The sequence below is a fragment of the Epargyreus clarus genome, unplaced genomic scaffold, assembly GCF_041222505.1.
Source record: "Epargyreus clarus isolate Ecla_fem2 unplaced genomic scaffold, WU_Ecla_fem_2.2 ptg000021l, whole genome shotgun sequence".
Classification (NCBI taxonomy): Eukaryota; Metazoa; Arthropoda; class Insecta; order Lepidoptera; family Hesperiidae; genus Epargyreus; species Epargyreus clarus.
In genome coordinates, this window is record NW_027332228.1 from 10,926,838 (window position 1) to 10,944,108 (window position 17,271).

Genomic DNA, 17,271 nt, shown 5'->3' on the forward strand with positions numbered 1-17,271 from the left:
TTACCTATTAGTTATAATTGCTTAATTCAAGCTTATATTCAGTTTAATTATAATTTATAAAAAAACAGTAAATACACCTCAAACATAAAATCTTTTATATCTATTAATAATATCCTTGTTATTAATATAAATGACTGCGGTTTTTACAGGCACTATTTCTAATATTTACTTAAACGGTTATATTAAGATTTTTATTTTTACATTATAAAAATAATAAATACACCTCAAATATACATTTTTTTATATCTATTTACGCTACATATCCTTGTTATTAATATAAATAACTGCGGTATTTGCTGGCACTATTTGTAATGTTTACTTAATGTGTACTTACCGGTTTATTTATTGCACTTGTAGATCACTGTCAGGTTGCACCAGGAGACCAGATGATCCAAGACCAGGGAACCAGGACTAAGAGATGCTGGTCACCGACGTCCGTGGCAGCAAAATCTTCGTCGTGAACTGTGAGGGAGCGGTGTCGCGCGGGTCAATCGCGGGTAACTTTCAATGTGCGCGCGCGCCACTATCAACCGCCTATATATCTCTACGATCCGTGACGTCACCTGTGATAACTGCTCTGCATCGAGCCTTCCGATCGTGCGCTATCTGTATCACAGTTTGACGTTGCCGGCTATAGGGACGCTGTACACACCGTACACACGAGGTAAACAACAGTCTTTGGAGCTCAAAACAAAAATACCTCAATCGCCGTTGCCGAATACTTAACAAATCACTTTTAAAATTTAGATACGGATACACACAACGCCTGACACTTAGACTGGAATTACTAACTTCAATATCAAATAATATACTAATTACTTAAAACACTGTTCATGCGATTACAGGTAAGAATAAAATGAAATTGAAATATTTGGCTTATGTTATAGATCGATGTAGTTGATGTATTAGGATCTCGATCTGATTATTCTTGATCTAGTGATATGACACTGAATGATAACTTGTCATGTACACTTTGAAATAAAGAGTTATCTAAGTTTTATAATCAGCCAGTATGAACGAAACTAAGGCTTAGTTTCGTTTAATAACTGATATTAAAATTAATTAATTTACCTAAACCAAACATAAAATTTTAGAAACGATTTATCTAAAACTTGGCTTCACATCATCTACTTAACACATCTATTCGTAATCTTTTTTTCAGTAATATTCGCCTTGTTTCAGATCCTTTTTTTGGCCGATGTATGCCCATGTAGAGCAATAAATTGTATGTTAAAATCTATCTTATCTAAATTATGTTAGGGGTTCGTAAGTACGAGAGCTTAGCATTAAAGGCTAAGCTATTATTCCTCTGTACCATATCTGAATCGCAGGCTTTAATAAGAGGTAACCTAAGCTAAAGAGGACAATAATGTATTCAAATAATTTGAAAAATGCCTTTCAAGTTTTTATATACAAAATATGTCGGGTATTTAATAAACATACGTATCTAACGAGTATCACTTAAAAATATAGTAAGTATCTGCTATTGATGCATGAACACTAACATATACTTACTATCTTTTTAAGTGATAATTAAATTCATAATAGCTGAAAACTATCATAATGTACGTAAACAAAAATGACTGTACTTTTGCAGGAAAAAATAACCAATGTGAATTCAATATGTTATGTTGAAATTTATATAGACTTACCTTTCAGGGACAGAATTGGTGATAACAAACATCTTTGAATTGATTTCACGAACGTACTTCCTTCTACGTACGATTATTGAAGAATGCAGGAACAGTGACATAGGACCCTTAAAGGGCACGTTGGATTCAAGGTTAATAAACTTGTTACTTAATTTTTGACGCCAATAGTGGGTTTTATAAATTAGTATTTTTATAAAAGTTGCCTGAATGTTGTGTGTGAAGTGTTTATTATTATTTATAGTAAGTGTAACCAGAAAATAATACGTAAATGTTTAAATACTCGTATATTTCAACTAAAAATAAAGTTAAACTTTTAAAAAAAGAGAAAAAAACGAATAAAAAATTTAACTCGAATATTGAATAAACTTGAAGGTTTTCGAATACCGACATATATCACTTGTAGTAGGTATTTGGGGTATGGACGTTAGGATTATATACAGTTAGATAAAAGAAAAAAATATCAACAACAACATGCCGGAGCTTCACCCTGCTTTTTATATTTAAGAGCGAGGATCCTGTTTTAAATTAGGTAGGGTAGCCAGATTGCAGATTATTTAAAGACAATGTTTTGAATAATACAGCGTTATTAGCCCAAATAAGCAAGCTATTGTAAAAGCCTCTCATAGAAATTCAGGTTTTACGGTTGTCACCACATTGACTGTGTTCAGAGTAGATTTAATTTGATAAAAACATCTTATTGTATTTTCTTTCCTTTTACCTAATCGCGAAAATCCCTATGCAATTTTTACCTAGAGAAACCGTAGACATTTTGGGGTATCTAACTTAAAAACTGAAATTTAAACCTAAAGCAGTCTCGATAAATTTTACGGAATGATTTGGAGTCCTTTTGATGTACTTTGAAAAAACAACATAGTACTTTGATAATGTTACAAAAACGAGTTTCAATATTTTCATATGAGGTATAACATGGGAATCCTACTTCATTATGAGTCAAATTGGAAATTATATATTCTTTGAATCATGCAAGCGAGAACGATGTACCCACACATTTATATACCATTATATACCGATTTTCGGATCGAATCAGATTCGGATGTGTAAAATAAATAACGGTATAACTTTGATATAACTTTTATTTTTGACGTAATTGTGGATTACTTTCGTAAAACCGTAGCATTGTCATTGAAGGAGGGAGTAATAATACGTACACTAAAGTGATAAAGGTCCTCGTGATTAGATTGATACTATCATTTTTTTTTATTCTCTTCCAGCAGTGTTACACTATTTTGTTTGATTTGCAAAATGATACTGTAAATTGTTGTCTTTTCTAGAAAATAAAATATTTTCTTTTTACTGCATTTATTGACACATCCACATTTAAATCAACACAGCAACTCTCCTTTTTTACAATTATGCAAATATCTTTCTCAAATTTGGAAATAACTGCCTTTTCTAGACTTATAGTATTTGCACTATACCAAAACTGTAAATACTCTTTCCTTAATATCAAAATAAGGCTAGAAGATGAAACTTTTTAATTTTTCGGGAATATACTTACCTTTAAATTACTTCGAACTGTCTAAAAACAGGCTTTATATTACAGTTATTATTCAATATCAATTAACGTATATTTCCCAATCACAATGTTTAGGGTTATGGGTTAGGTTTGGAGAATCAGATAATCAGTAGGAACGTGGTGATAGAGTTTCCGATTATAACGTAACTGATATAATATGTTATTCACGTTTTAGTCAACGTGCTTTATCTTTAATCATCAGAAAACATAATGTATATTAGAGACCCTTCAATAAAAAAATATTTGTCACTCACTAACGTTAATCCAAGCAATCGTTTACATAAATAATAAACCAACAGAGTTTGATGTGACTTATGTAAGTTTCAAATAGCATGTTTGTCATGTTAACCAAATAAAAAAAAAATCTTCTTCGTACTTGCCTGTTATCGCCTGTATAATAAGAACATATTTGATTGATTAATTAATTTGTCAATAATGGTAAAAAATGTATTTATTGATTACACCAGTTCTAGGAACCTTGAACGTTGAAAGTTAAATTCATATTGAAAATACTTTATTTTTTGTTTATTTTACAGTTCTATAAACCTATTAGGCCACTTCTGTAATGATAAATATTAATAAATCCTTAACCTTCTTTGATATATTGTTTACATCGTTTGCAATACATATTCATAATATTATCAGACACCTAATTTTTCGCAAACAAGTTTTATAAACAGATAAGTAACAGGTTTATCCCAAACCCGTTGAACGGCGCACGGCATTGCATTGCGAGTAGGGATAACGCATTTATACAATGAACTTGCGAATAACAAAATATCATTATGAAAAAATTGCGTTAATAATAAATAAAGGAATGTATGTAATTTAAAAATAACTTTATGTTATCTACCTTTACTTTAATAATACGACTTTAATAATACGACACTATAAAAATAGTTTATTAAATATTTACCTTTCTCTCGGTTTTGTCAGAATTTTAACGGCTCATTCACAATTGGTAGATATCAGTGCTACTGGTAGGATTCAGATAATTTACTCCATAGGAGATTAAAAAACATAAAATTACCTGCAGTAAAATTTTCAAATGTAGTGAACTACATTTATGATTACAGTACGTAACATATAAGTAGAAATACTAATAGCTAAAGTTACCAAGCCGCCAAAAGTTTAATTTGTTCATGATTCATATGTCATGACAAGTGCTAATTGGTAAATAATATTGCTTAAGCCCTTGTAACATGTGTGTACTTTTATATAAGATCACAAAGTTCAATAAACCGTGACTTCATAATTCAAGGTAATGTTCTATCAAAATTTATTAAAAAAATAACTAGATTAATTCAATTTCGACGATAATTATACGATTATGTATTAATGATCTTATTAGATGTACGAATTATTCGACCGTACTGTCCTGTTCCCATATACATATGCCTGTATAATGCATAATTATACCTATGTCTATAAATAAAACTTTGCCTTTTTTCAGGGTAAGTTCGTTTGTGACATCCCCACGCCACCACCGCATCTGTTTCGGACTTAACATGATTTTATGCGTTGTCAACGCATGTGCTAATATGAGTGCATATGGGGCGAAGCATTACGTAATGCATAGGACTTCTGTCAAATTTAAAATAGTAATTAATTTATTAGGTCTTTTTAGGTCAATCAAAGAAATAGGATTCACCTTAGTTATCAATTTTAATATTAAGTGAAAGATAGTAGGATCCTTCGTGGTTAGACTCGACTTGGAGACCACACCTATCTTTACCTTAGAACAGTAGTGTCATATTTTCTTGTGTTATGGTTCGAAGGGTGTTCTTAACGCAGATAATAAGGTACCCGAGACATTCTCACGTAATATTCTGGATAAGAAAGTAGCTCGGACAGATCCCAGCTCCAGTAGATTAACAGATATGCATGGGCAGCAGTGATAATTATGGTAAGTACATCAAGTATTCTGCACGCTTATTTTATTTCGATTTAATTTAAAAAAGCTAAATTATTGAGTGTGACTAAAGACTAGGTACCTTACACGTGTATGGTTAGTGGGTAGGGAAGAAACTTAATGTGTTACTAGTTGATGTTTATTGTTCTTATAAATATTCACGTGATGGCTACTGCAAGCAGGTAGGTACTACTAAGTAACAATAATTACTTATTATCCTATGTTATTACCTACCAGTTTTACTATACCATCCTATAAGACAGTGTAAAGGGTATCTCCAATAAAAGACTTATGAATGAATAAGGCTAGTTATTATTAATTAATTCCAAGACCTCCACATATATTCTTGTCAGCTAGCGTTTCCCGCCGTAATCCCCTTTTGTTTCTTTTTTTTAAACACGGACACAGCTTTACGGCGAAATAATAAATATGGCCAGCATTATTATTATTCGAGTGAAAGGTTTTAAACTATTTTTTAATTTATTTCGTGTAAAATGTATTAATAATCATGACCATGACATGACAACTATAAATTATATCTTTGGTTGAATGGAATGAATATTATTATTTCCTTGATCTTAAACTGTTTTAATAAAGTGATTAAATTTTATTGGTATTGAATTGCTATACCTCGAATTTTTTAGATGTATTAAAAAATCCTTTTTTATGACATCTATTGGCAAGTAGTTAAACTAGGTATATTACTTTGTATAATTTAGTTATGCTACTCAACGCTAGATGGCGCAATAGAAGCAAAATATTGCCATGTTAAAACTAAACTTAAAAGTAGTATATGTAAGTAGAAGAAACAGAATAGAAACTCGTATAATTTACACATTATGTACTATTTAATCATCAGAATAAGGTAATAAAATATTATACATATTGTAAATTAGGGTATGATCCATACTTAAAAATTATTACTTTATGTATCTTGAATGAATCTGACAAAATAGTTAACTGTTAAAATAAACTGGCAACTATAGAAACGTCCGAAAGATTTGTGATACACAGATAAAAACTAGAAAGAAAGAGACAAAAATAGGGAAGTGAACAGAGTATAGTGAAGACTGAAGGGGAAGGGAATGGGAGTGGGTGGAGTGAATAGTTAGTGGTTAGAAAAAACTGTAAATTGTATAAATATCACAAAGTTAGTTATCTTACTTCTTTTTGATTTGAAAAACAGAGAATATTCGTAAAACAATGTATTTGTTAACGCCTACTTACTTTTTAAAGGCAAAATTCACTAAAGATTAAAGAGACAGCTATTTTTATAACCTAAATTAGTCATCGAGCTGAAGATAAATGAAGAGGTGACAAACGTAGTCTGGAATTGCCTTAGTTACTATATAAATCTCAGTGCTACAATTAGTACCTTTACCTACTGTGATGACTTCGTGTGGTGATACTATCAGGAGTATCAGAAAATTCTGTTGGTGAGTAAGACCTCAAATCTGTTACTAACATTCGTCTATTTTGTAACCGACACTAATTGTATACGCCCATTAACATACTTATCAAAAAAATCACATTTAAAATTAGTTTAGAGTGAATTAATTCAAATGAAAATTAAAAGGAAACTCCCATAAAAATATTTCATCACCCCAGCCAATAACTTTCACACTTTACATTTTAGGATCGCGTGATCTCTCAGATATTTTGAATTAATTAGACATACCTAAGTTCGGTGTTTGTCTATTCCATACTTTCACAAGTCGAGACAGCTCAAATAACAATCAGATTCAGCCAGGTAACAATGTTTCATTAGGTTTCATTGACAACCACAATATTTTATTATATATTATTAAATTTAGATTTTTTATTATTGGGCAGACTTATGACACTATCCTCCTTCCTCAAATTCAACTGTGCATTTATCAAATAAAAACATATTTTGCTACTAATAAAAATATTAAGCATAGAACAAAATATTCAATTTTTTAAGGTTTTATAAGTTTGGAATGATATAATTTTTTTATGACTTGACTTAAATTTTAGGCAAAGAGTATAATATTATAACATATCTTTGCTTGCTAGAAATAACTTTTTTTTATTTAAGTAGGTATTTTAGCTTTTTCAAAGCTTATTTATGTATATTTATCAAATATAGATGATGCTGCTATTTCAATATAATCTGTCAGCACAATTGGTCATTGGGAAGTAACCATAAAAAAAAATGTTTATAAAGCAAGTTAAAAAAGATGTAAAGACGAACCACATATTTCTATGCCAGAACCATGTAATCTCTCAGCCGTAGTTATAAATTCATTAACATTATTTTGTTCTACCATCTGTTGCTTGTTTAATTTTTCACATCATTTCTTTTTAATTCTCATGTTATAATAAATAACCCGTCATTGTATGAGCGAAGGAATGTGTCCTTTATTAAATAAATTATATTTATTTTATATATCTATACTAATAACATAGAAACTCTATCATGTTAATCATATTCTTAATTGATTATATTTGGATGGGGTAATAAGCAAGCAAAATATTTGTGATCAACCCATAAATAAATATTATAGAAATGGCAAACAAGTATGCAATCCACCTTATTGTAAGTGGTAAGTGCCCTTGGATATCTGTAATAATCTCAGATAGGATTAGTGTACCAAATGAGCTTAGCCACAGGTATGTCGCTATCCCTGAGGATTGTGTGAATGATCCATAATTATAACCTTACCGCACCCTTCAACCCAGAACAGAGTGAGTGTGGTGTCTCCGGAGTGGTACCATGATGGTGGTGGCAAATTATTATAAATTACAGTAATTAAAAAACATGTCTATTTGCAACATTTACCTATTTTTATAAATTATCGTTGTTATTTTCAATATCATTAATAATATCTTTTTAATCTTGACACTTTTTAACCCAAATCAACTCAAAAATTTAACAGGCTATTAAAATAAATTGACCTTAATTTTATTGAACTTAGTCTATTTACTAAATCATATTAACATTGTTATAGTACTAAAATCTTCAAATAGTATCAATATTCTTGGACATGGGAGCTATGAAAAGTTGCAACAAAAAATAAATTGCATACAATGCAAGCCACGTTTGAATGAACCATGCCTTTTACACTTTTTTGTGCATTCATTGTATTAATGTTCTTAGTTTTAAGTAATTCTAAACACATGTGTACATTTTCGCACAATAATAACAAAAAATACTATAGCTTACATTCTACTATTTGGTCCAATAAATGTTTCTTTATATCCTCATCCCATACATTTTCTATTTTAATATGGGAACATAACATAGTACTAGCCTTATAAGTATAAATACAAAGTATAAGATGACAAGAATGGTAAAAACTACTGGACCAATATTAAAGGCAGGAACACTTATGGGATTAGTACCACGTCTTTCTCAAGGATAGGACTGAATATGTTGACTGACTATGTCATCTAATACTCTGGTACTGATCATTTAATACTACCTCGCATATTGAATGCTCATTTTCCATTTGATGCAATAAAGTGGGTAATACTGCAGGCATTTCTTTGTGACCTATAGTCATAATCTTATATCAATAGTCCTGTGTTATTATCATTTTTATTTTGACTCAGGAGGGTAATGTTTTTTGTATGTCTGTATTTATGCATGTATGCTTGTCTCATTACTTACTTAATTGTTTGGTACTCCTTGCAGTCCAAACGGCTTAACAGATTTTAACATTAGCAGTAGAGTTTTTTTTGTTTTATAATGCGTCTGTATACTTAGAAAAAAATTTTTTTGCTCATTTATTATGATTTAATTATTAGCTAATCAGTATAAAAGCATTTTAATATGTATGAACAAATAAATGTGAATACTTGTTTTTTTTTCAACTAAAATGTTCTCACACTATTCTTCTCCTGGTCAAATTATACATTAATGTAGTTATCTATTTCTTATTGTTGATGCATATTATTATTATAGTTAAAAGACCTTATACACTGTTCAGTTATTGACCAATGTATTTTTATTTGCAGATTTAAACTTACAATAAACACTTATAGTAGAGTGCCTTAAGCATCTAGAATTGAAAAAGCTCGGAATCCAATTACTGTCAACGAATTATTATGAGACCTGTTGGATTGTATTGTTGATAAGGTATATTAAAATGTTTACCAATTAAAAATCGTTGCTTTTTATTTAATAATAAAATAAATAAATTAAGACATATAATATAAGACATTACGAGTTTAACTAAGTAATGTAGTGTCAAAATCGTGTTATAAATATATTTCTATCATATAGGTAATATTAAAAAGTAATAGTATGAAACAATAAGTGTAACAAAAAAAAGTTTATAAAAAATATTTATTTAGTTCGCCTCTCATACATGCTTAAAAATGATTAAACTTCAATTATTCCGTTTTCGTCACTTTCTTCTACTTCTCTTATTTTTAAGACAGGAGATGCATTAAAACAACTATCACCATTGCACTGTGAACACGCTGAAGTGCAGTATAAGCCACTTTTTCGACATCCGCAAGCATTACCACATCCTTTTTTACAATTACAAAATAGCATTTTAAGTAAATTATCTGGAGCTGGCGATTGTTTCATCAGTATTGGTTCAAGTTTATCAGAAACGTACCTCCAACCCCAATTTTCAACAGAAATATTATTACCTAACCATATCTGCACTTGTAAATATACTCTTTTCAAATGTTCAAACGCTGCATCAGACGTAGGTGGTAGAGATGCCAATTGAACACCCGTTTTTTTGGCTGTGCCCTTTAGAAAAGAATTAATATATTGAGGATATTCAAATCTTTAACTTTTTTGGGAGCACTGTATAATTCCAAAATACATGCAACGCCAGCTTCAAAAATTCTGTCAGGATCTGCATCAATATTTTTAAATACTTCAGCAGCGCCATGTAAATTCTTGCATTTTTCGAATTTTTTAGCGAACTTGTTTTTGCCTCTATTGAAAAAAGCAGACGTTGTATCGCAACCAGTGAAAGCGTGTACGAAAAGAATATGCTCTTTACATTTCGGTAATGTATTTTCTAAGCTTTTTGATGAAAAAAATTTCTGTACAACATTTCCTCGAGGTGGCTTTTGAAAATAAATTTCACGGTCGTTTGGAGTTAGTGCAGTTAATAGAACTAGTACATCAATATCTTCAGAAACTACAGTAACATTTGTTGACTGTAAGTTAATTGCTGTTTCAACAATCAATCTGTCCGCATCACTTTCCGCTTGACATGTAAAAATATTATTGTTAGATAGTTTATACATATACAAACTGAGATTCTAAAAATCTAATTAAGCCATCTTGTCGCTCATTTGAAGCAGCTCTCAAAGTTGCGACTCCTCTGGTAATTTTTATTACATCTCCTAAATCTGTGCTACAGCCTGAACCAGAACCCAATTTATCACAAATAATACAAACGATTGTATCATCATTTTCATTGTGAGTTGAATCTTCCATGGTTCATTTAAATTCTGCAATACAGAAAAATGTATGTTTCAACAAAAAGTTCCTAAATATACTCTTAATAATTGGAAGATAAAACATAATTTCACATAATTAGTAATTTCCTTTATTAAATCATTAATAGAATTAAAAAATATTATACAAAGAAATGTATGGTGATGAATTACCTACTGAAACGCAGAGATCTTTTGTTTTTAAACAAATACTTTACAAAGCAATAATTTTTTTAATATTGTAATGTTTTTATTTAACAAAAATGTATCGAAACGTCTTGAAAAAATAATTATTAAATTGAAAAATATGCACAGCAGAAAGAACACAACAGTACCGAAACACGTTTTTCAATCGACTAACCGTACCGAGCAGCTGCCGCTGCCCTTCCCCTTCACCTTTTTTCTACCTGCTCCTTGCTTTTACGGCCCTTTTTGACTATCTGGTATCTATGAAAGATGTTTTCTAAAATGTATTTTACTTAAATTATGAATATTTTATAAAAATATTTTGATTTAAAATGGAAAAATTGACAATTTCTTGAAATTAGTGTCAAATTAAGAAAAACAAAAAAGCAACGAAAAAAAATTGGTAAACTTTTTAGTAATTTATGTATAAAACATAATGCAGAAGGTCTCACATTAATACATTGACAGTAATTGGAGTCCGAGGTCAAACTCCCCAAGCACTCTACTATTATTATATTTTAAGAGTAATTTATGGCAATAAAAATACCGTGGCAAATTGTATTAATCGAGCAAGTAAGTGTCGTTGCGCTTTATCATCGATTCTAAAATTATAAATATCCGATGATAATTTAATTATTTCCTGACATATTTTTAAGGTCTATGTTACGCTGTATATCGGATTGGTTTGGTTGGGTTCCAATATAATATGAAATATGGCAAATAAAACGTAATCAAATATCTATCAATAAAAAATAATCAAGGAGGTTTGTGCACTGACTGCGCCGTTTGTTTAATGTTTTTGTTGCGAGGTTTAATGAACATTCTGCTGACCTATATTGTATTCAACTTTTAAATGAGGAAAACGTAAAGTTCTTAAAATTGTAAAGTAAAGATTATTAAAATATATTCTTCCTTAACGATTGAAGCAATATTCACTCCCGTCGGTTCGACTTCAAACTTAAAAAGCGTGTTTAGTAGGTATATCATAAACAGGGCAATCTGCACCCGGTTCCCTGCGAAGAGCTTGCAACCCTACGTAAGTAATCCCTCTTGTCCGCCCCTTGCCGCTCAATCCTCTTCACGGCAATCCGTGCCTTGTCGAGGCCTAGGCAGTCTAGCTACAAGCACGCAGCTTGCTACTCGGGTTTTCTTGCAAGCTAGCAACTGCTCTATACGCGGTGACGGCACATACTCAGTGAATGTAATATAGTTACAAATAAAAAGTACCTACTTCGAAGTATATTACACTTTGGAAATTTGATTTTACAAGCGAATAATGAGGTATTTGGACACGGATTAATTAAATGGTGTTTTGTAGAGTTTAGAATAATAGAAGCGATTAATTCGTTTATTGAAGTTATTTGTTTTAAGTTTCACTGTTACATTGTAAATAATTAGTATACACGCGTAAAAAGTAATAACTTTTTCTGAATAATCCCGGAACTTGTCCGAAATCATGGGTCCATGGTCATATACATCATTTGCTAAGACACGCAGATCGCTTTATGCATGTTGATAAGAAAATAATCGATCAAATGCTAGTTCAGCTATTAAAACTTTTTTGTAGGTAAGTAGCGGTTTTCAACAATACGCTGTTATAGCGATAAGGCATAGCTTATGGCACGTTTAAGGAATTAATTATGCATATTTCTGCTTATAGATGTGTCAATTTAGAATGGTTTATTTATAAAGATGCCGAGCATTGCTATCGAAAGATCAGGATAAAATGCCTCTTGGAAAGATCATATGTCAAGATTGAATTTAGAGACAAGTTATGTAGCCAACAAGATGCAACATTGTCGGTCAATGCCCTTCGGAGGCTGCTTATTGGCGTAAATAAATAAATAGTTCATTAATGTTCTGCCAATTAAAATAATGAAGGGTTGAGGGCTAATTAAAATAAAATTTCAAAGTTACTTTTCAAAATATGTATAAAGATAATATAGGGAAAAATGAATCCTAGAGCTATAGGGTTCATCGTTATCATCACATGCTCGCTTAGAACATGAACGCCCAGATATGGGTTTGTTAATGGAAACAGACCACAATAAATATTAAAGAGCGTTAAACCTGACCGAGAGTCGAACCAGTTCCCTTCCCAGTGCCGGATTCGTATGTCTGTCCGACAAGTATCCATTACTCCATACTGGGAATCAGTGAGTAAAAAGATATATAGCTTATATTAAATTATTAGAACTTGATAATTAGTAGCGATCTTCAAACAAAAAAAAATCAATGCGATGCAAAATTAAATCAAGGATTCACTCGATAATAAACATTTTTATCAGACTCATCTTTTATCAATGTCATAATTAATCGCGGAGGTTTCTGTTGTGATTTAAAAGATACTAATGTAGGTAAGAGAAAGCAAATACAACCAAATTTTAATTTTTCTTTGTATATTATAGTATGTGTTATCCTATTTCTGCCTCAAAACAGCAGTGTTAAGCGCTGCTGTGTTCTGGTTCGAAGGGTGTGATAAGGGAGACATACTTTTCAGAGGCGTTAATAATTGTAACACAATTTTAACAAATAAATATGCAAAGATAGATCAAATTACGTTAAGTTATTTCAAGTCATACATAATGTGATTAATATATCAAATATACGTGTGTGTAAATTTTCAAGTTTAATTTCAACGAGTAATTATATTAATTCTTAAAATGGGAATCAAAAAGTTTAATGTTTTTAGTACGTGCATTTTAAAGCAATGGTTTACTTTTGCACGACTCATGATGCGAAGCATCAGAGAGTGCTTTACGATCGAAAAAATTTTTTCGCTTCATTTTGGCGGCTATTTTTATTATTATAGCCTTGATAGTTCACGGAATCAAGATATTTTGCATACTATTGTCGAGATAATTTAATGGAGATTAATTCCATACTTTTTAAAAATTGATTTACTGCAATAGAATTGGAAAAAAACACCAAAATAGGTCAAAAAAAATCCTGTCCGTCATGTGTGAAACCTGAAAACACTGTAACTTGTGAAAAAATCCATCATTTGAGTTAAATTTTTTTTTAAAAAATTCTCATCGACGATTGTAGGTCACTGAATGCGAATGATTAATTAATTCAGTATCTATAGATATTATGTACATTTATTCCACCAGGGGCGCTTGTGCAGTACCTTCTTCCTACTACAGCTGTTTTTTCGGCAATTAATTTTGAACGACTTAAGTTTTTTTTTTTTTTTTTTTAAATATTTCTTAATTAAATGAGCATTATGAGTCGTGCACTTTTGGATTTTCCAAACTTTTTCTAAATTGTGGTCTCCTATTATGAGAGCTTATGGTAGTGTCCCTACCATTATGATTCCACGAGGGCTTTCCACTTGGTTGTCTATGGGAAACAACGTACTTATGTGTGAACAATGTTCAGAGCTCGTGTCCTATCTGGATATGGTGACAGGAATCCAATCCAAGGGCTAAGTGACCACTTAATAAAGGGCGAACAGCAGGCTCATTTACTAGTCCTATTTCGTAAAACCCAGGATTTAATTCTCATATTTGATTTGATTATACTGAACACGGAATAATTAATGTTTATTTGGTTTTTAAGTATTTTAAAATTCCACGGTCCCTGAAACGTGTGTTTATTTTTTTTATTTTAAAGTTAGCGCAGAGTAATCACGACCACCTAATTAAAATGTAGCCACACTCCATTGTTATTTAGCACAAAAAAGGTTAATCTTTAAAATATAAGCCGTATGTGTGTGGAGTGTGTTCGCGTTGTTTCAGACCTGTTGTTTTTGCTAAGGAGTTAATTAAAATACTCGCACAAACACCCAGCCTACACGCTAATATTGAACATTTCTTTTTCAGATAGTTCTCTTGAGCAAGTCTGTTGCCAGTAGGCGCTGCTGTGATACTATATCTATCAGTTGGTAAGTACAATATTGAGTATTTTACCTTTAAAGCCCTTGGTGGCTCGACTTGGGTGTAACCCCTGGTATTTAATGTTACATTTTAAAGACCCTTTGTCTCTTCGGAGGCAACCTATTTTTGCCTAATCACTTAGTGATAAGCTGAAGTGTAATGGTTTGCAAGGTGAAGGTTAGGCATACATATATTTGTACGAAGTATTCAAACTTAATCCTCAAGAGTTAAAACACATCTATGGCTGAACTAAGTAAGAACCTCAATTCTATTTGAGACTAATTAAACATGTCTAAGAACGGCCAGGAGGTGGACGGCATGTTCGTTTGCTACGTCTATCTGATAAAAAAAAACATCGTTAAATCAGTATCAAGTGGATCATCGACATTTAATGCTAAAGTCCAGGTATCGACCTCATATTTTTTGAAGTCAGTTTAAATTAAATATTTATTAGCACTTCAAGGGTTAAGGTCAAAATATCGTAAACAAACAGAACAACAGGGACTTCTCGACATAAATACGTAGCTCGAAGATTAAAAACAAGATATGGTAAATTAATAAGAAACTACATTGATAAGACCTTAACCAAAATAAGATAATGATTTGAAAGGGAGCGTGTTGTACAAATAAGAAAGGAAAACATGTGCATGACGAAATGATAAGGAACCCTTACTTTTTATTTAAGAAATATATTTAATATGTGTTTCAATATTTTATAAATCGTGTTATTTTTATTGTCACTTACATAGTGACGTCAGAATGGTGCAGCCTTCATTTTTGAAGTAGTACTACTTAGTTAATACAAAAAAAGCATAGATGCTTTCAGGGTTCGTAGTTTCACTTGTGATGAAAACAACCACATTATATTGTTTAATAGCATAAACTGTGAAACGTACAGGTGTCATTTATATGCGTTTTTAAGTAGCTGTCTGTGTAGCCTTTGTAGGTGCGTTTTGCAACGAGTTTAAAACAAAATTTATATTGGCATATTATCTGTTCAATGAATAGACATTTTTTGTATTTTCATTGACTTTCTATTTTTATGCAGGATTCTATATAATCGTTTTCACGAGTTAGGTACTCGTGAAAACGATTATATCGAATCCTGCATTATAATACGTCATGTGACTCATATTATTTTACTTCTACTTAAAAAATATTAAATAGTTAACACAAATAACAGATATACCTACTTCGAAAGACAAACATTTTAAATACTTTTGATTTTTTTCTTTTGATGTCGTGACAAGATGTAGGAAATAGGTAGTTAAAATTACATTTCAATTTTATTATTGTAAGACAAGTGTCTGATATTTATTTTAAAAGGTTATGCCACAAAAAATGTACAAAACTGGACATTACGGTGACAATACGTTGACGTAAAACTTAAAATTGAATTGCTTTTAATTAGCGAGTAGACCGTCCTTAATGTTTACTATATTTATAAGGAAAAGGCGGCATTTCCAAGAATTTAATATAAAGACTAAATAAAAATATATGTCTTAAAAGATTCTATTTTTAAAGAGACTAAAATCGAACTTATTTCGTTTAAAAAGATTAAGTTCGGAAAATGTTCGCAATTCGGAGATTAAAAAGAAGAAGATTATTACGTCCCGGAAAAAGTGAAAAAGTATGTCAACGAGGCACGTCTGAACGAACGAAGCTAAAGGATGTTGCGGGAATTCAATCCAAGCAATCTTTAAAGAGCCTTCGCAAACTGCAGAGTTTTAACCGATAGTTTGTTTGGTCGGGTCTTTAATCAGTATGACGAAGTATAAAACTTTGCGACGATTCGGTATCGGCCGATATCGAATCCTTGTAATTTGCTCACTTATATGTTTTTTCATACTGAATAAAGGCCCGGCCAAATGCCCGATAAAAGTCTGTACTTTGCGGAGGCTCTAAGAAATCCCAATAAAACACCATAAAACCATACACCTCTTCGAGGAATGTAACGTTGACGTAAATGTCCAATACCTTATCAATTTTATCTTATCGTATTATAATATTCAAATACTTACACCTACTTCAAAACAATTAATTGCTCTATTGCTTTTAAGACGTTGATAACCAAGTAAAATTGATAATTTCCCTATCTACATATCTGTTTATGTAACAAAGATTAACAAAAAATATGGGTCAAAATCGTTCAGTGCCATTTATCTGCTTGTTGAACTTGTACTACTGTTTGGTCTGTTTGGTAGTTATTAACGAATATTTTTAATATTTAATTATTTTGATTTTTTATTTATTTAATCAATAATTTATTATAACGAAATATTTTTTTTATTTTGTTATACATAAAGATAGAAAAATTATGATTATTGTTGAAAAGATAATATTCAAAACTAAAAAATGTAATGAACGTAAAATTCCAGTCATTAAAGTAATTAGAATGGCAGCAACGAGTATATTTAGTTATACAATAAAATAAATTATCAGTACAAGCATCATACTGAATGTATAGCACGTTACGCTTTAAAAGAGAAATAATTGATAAAATCCGTAATCCTAATGATAATGATACAAATTATAGTTTGTATATTACTCTACAAAATTATTATATGATCGAGTATACGGATCATTATTTTTCGATTAAACAAAAAAAATACATGTATACTAATATTATAAAGAGGAAAACTTTGTTTGTTTGTTTGATTGTAATGAATGGGC

General features: G+C 30.8%; 2 protein-coding genes across 2 annotated transcripts in view; one reads left to right on the forward strand and one right to left on the reverse strand.

Annotated features, from left to right (window-relative positions):
• Elovl7 (ELOVL fatty acid elongase 7) overlaps positions 1-521 on the reverse strand; it is a 51,791-nt gene extending 51,270 nt beyond the window's left edge. The window contains exon 1 of the mRNA XM_073084085.1: positions 335-521. The gene's annotated coding sequence lies outside the window, so the exon portion shown is untranslated. The remainder of the gene's footprint in view (positions 1-334) is intronic.
• A 5,636-nt stretch (positions 522-6,157) lies between these two features.
• Positions 6,158-17,271, forward strand: part of LOC140751167 (very long chain fatty acid elongase AAEL008004) — a 55,033-nt gene continuing 43,919 nt past the window's right edge. Inside the window, exons 1-2 of the mRNA XM_073085044.1 lie at positions 6,158-6,537; positions 14,545-14,606. The gene's annotated coding sequence lies outside the window, so the exon portion shown is untranslated. The remainder of the gene's footprint in view (positions 6,538-14,544; positions 14,607-17,271) is intronic.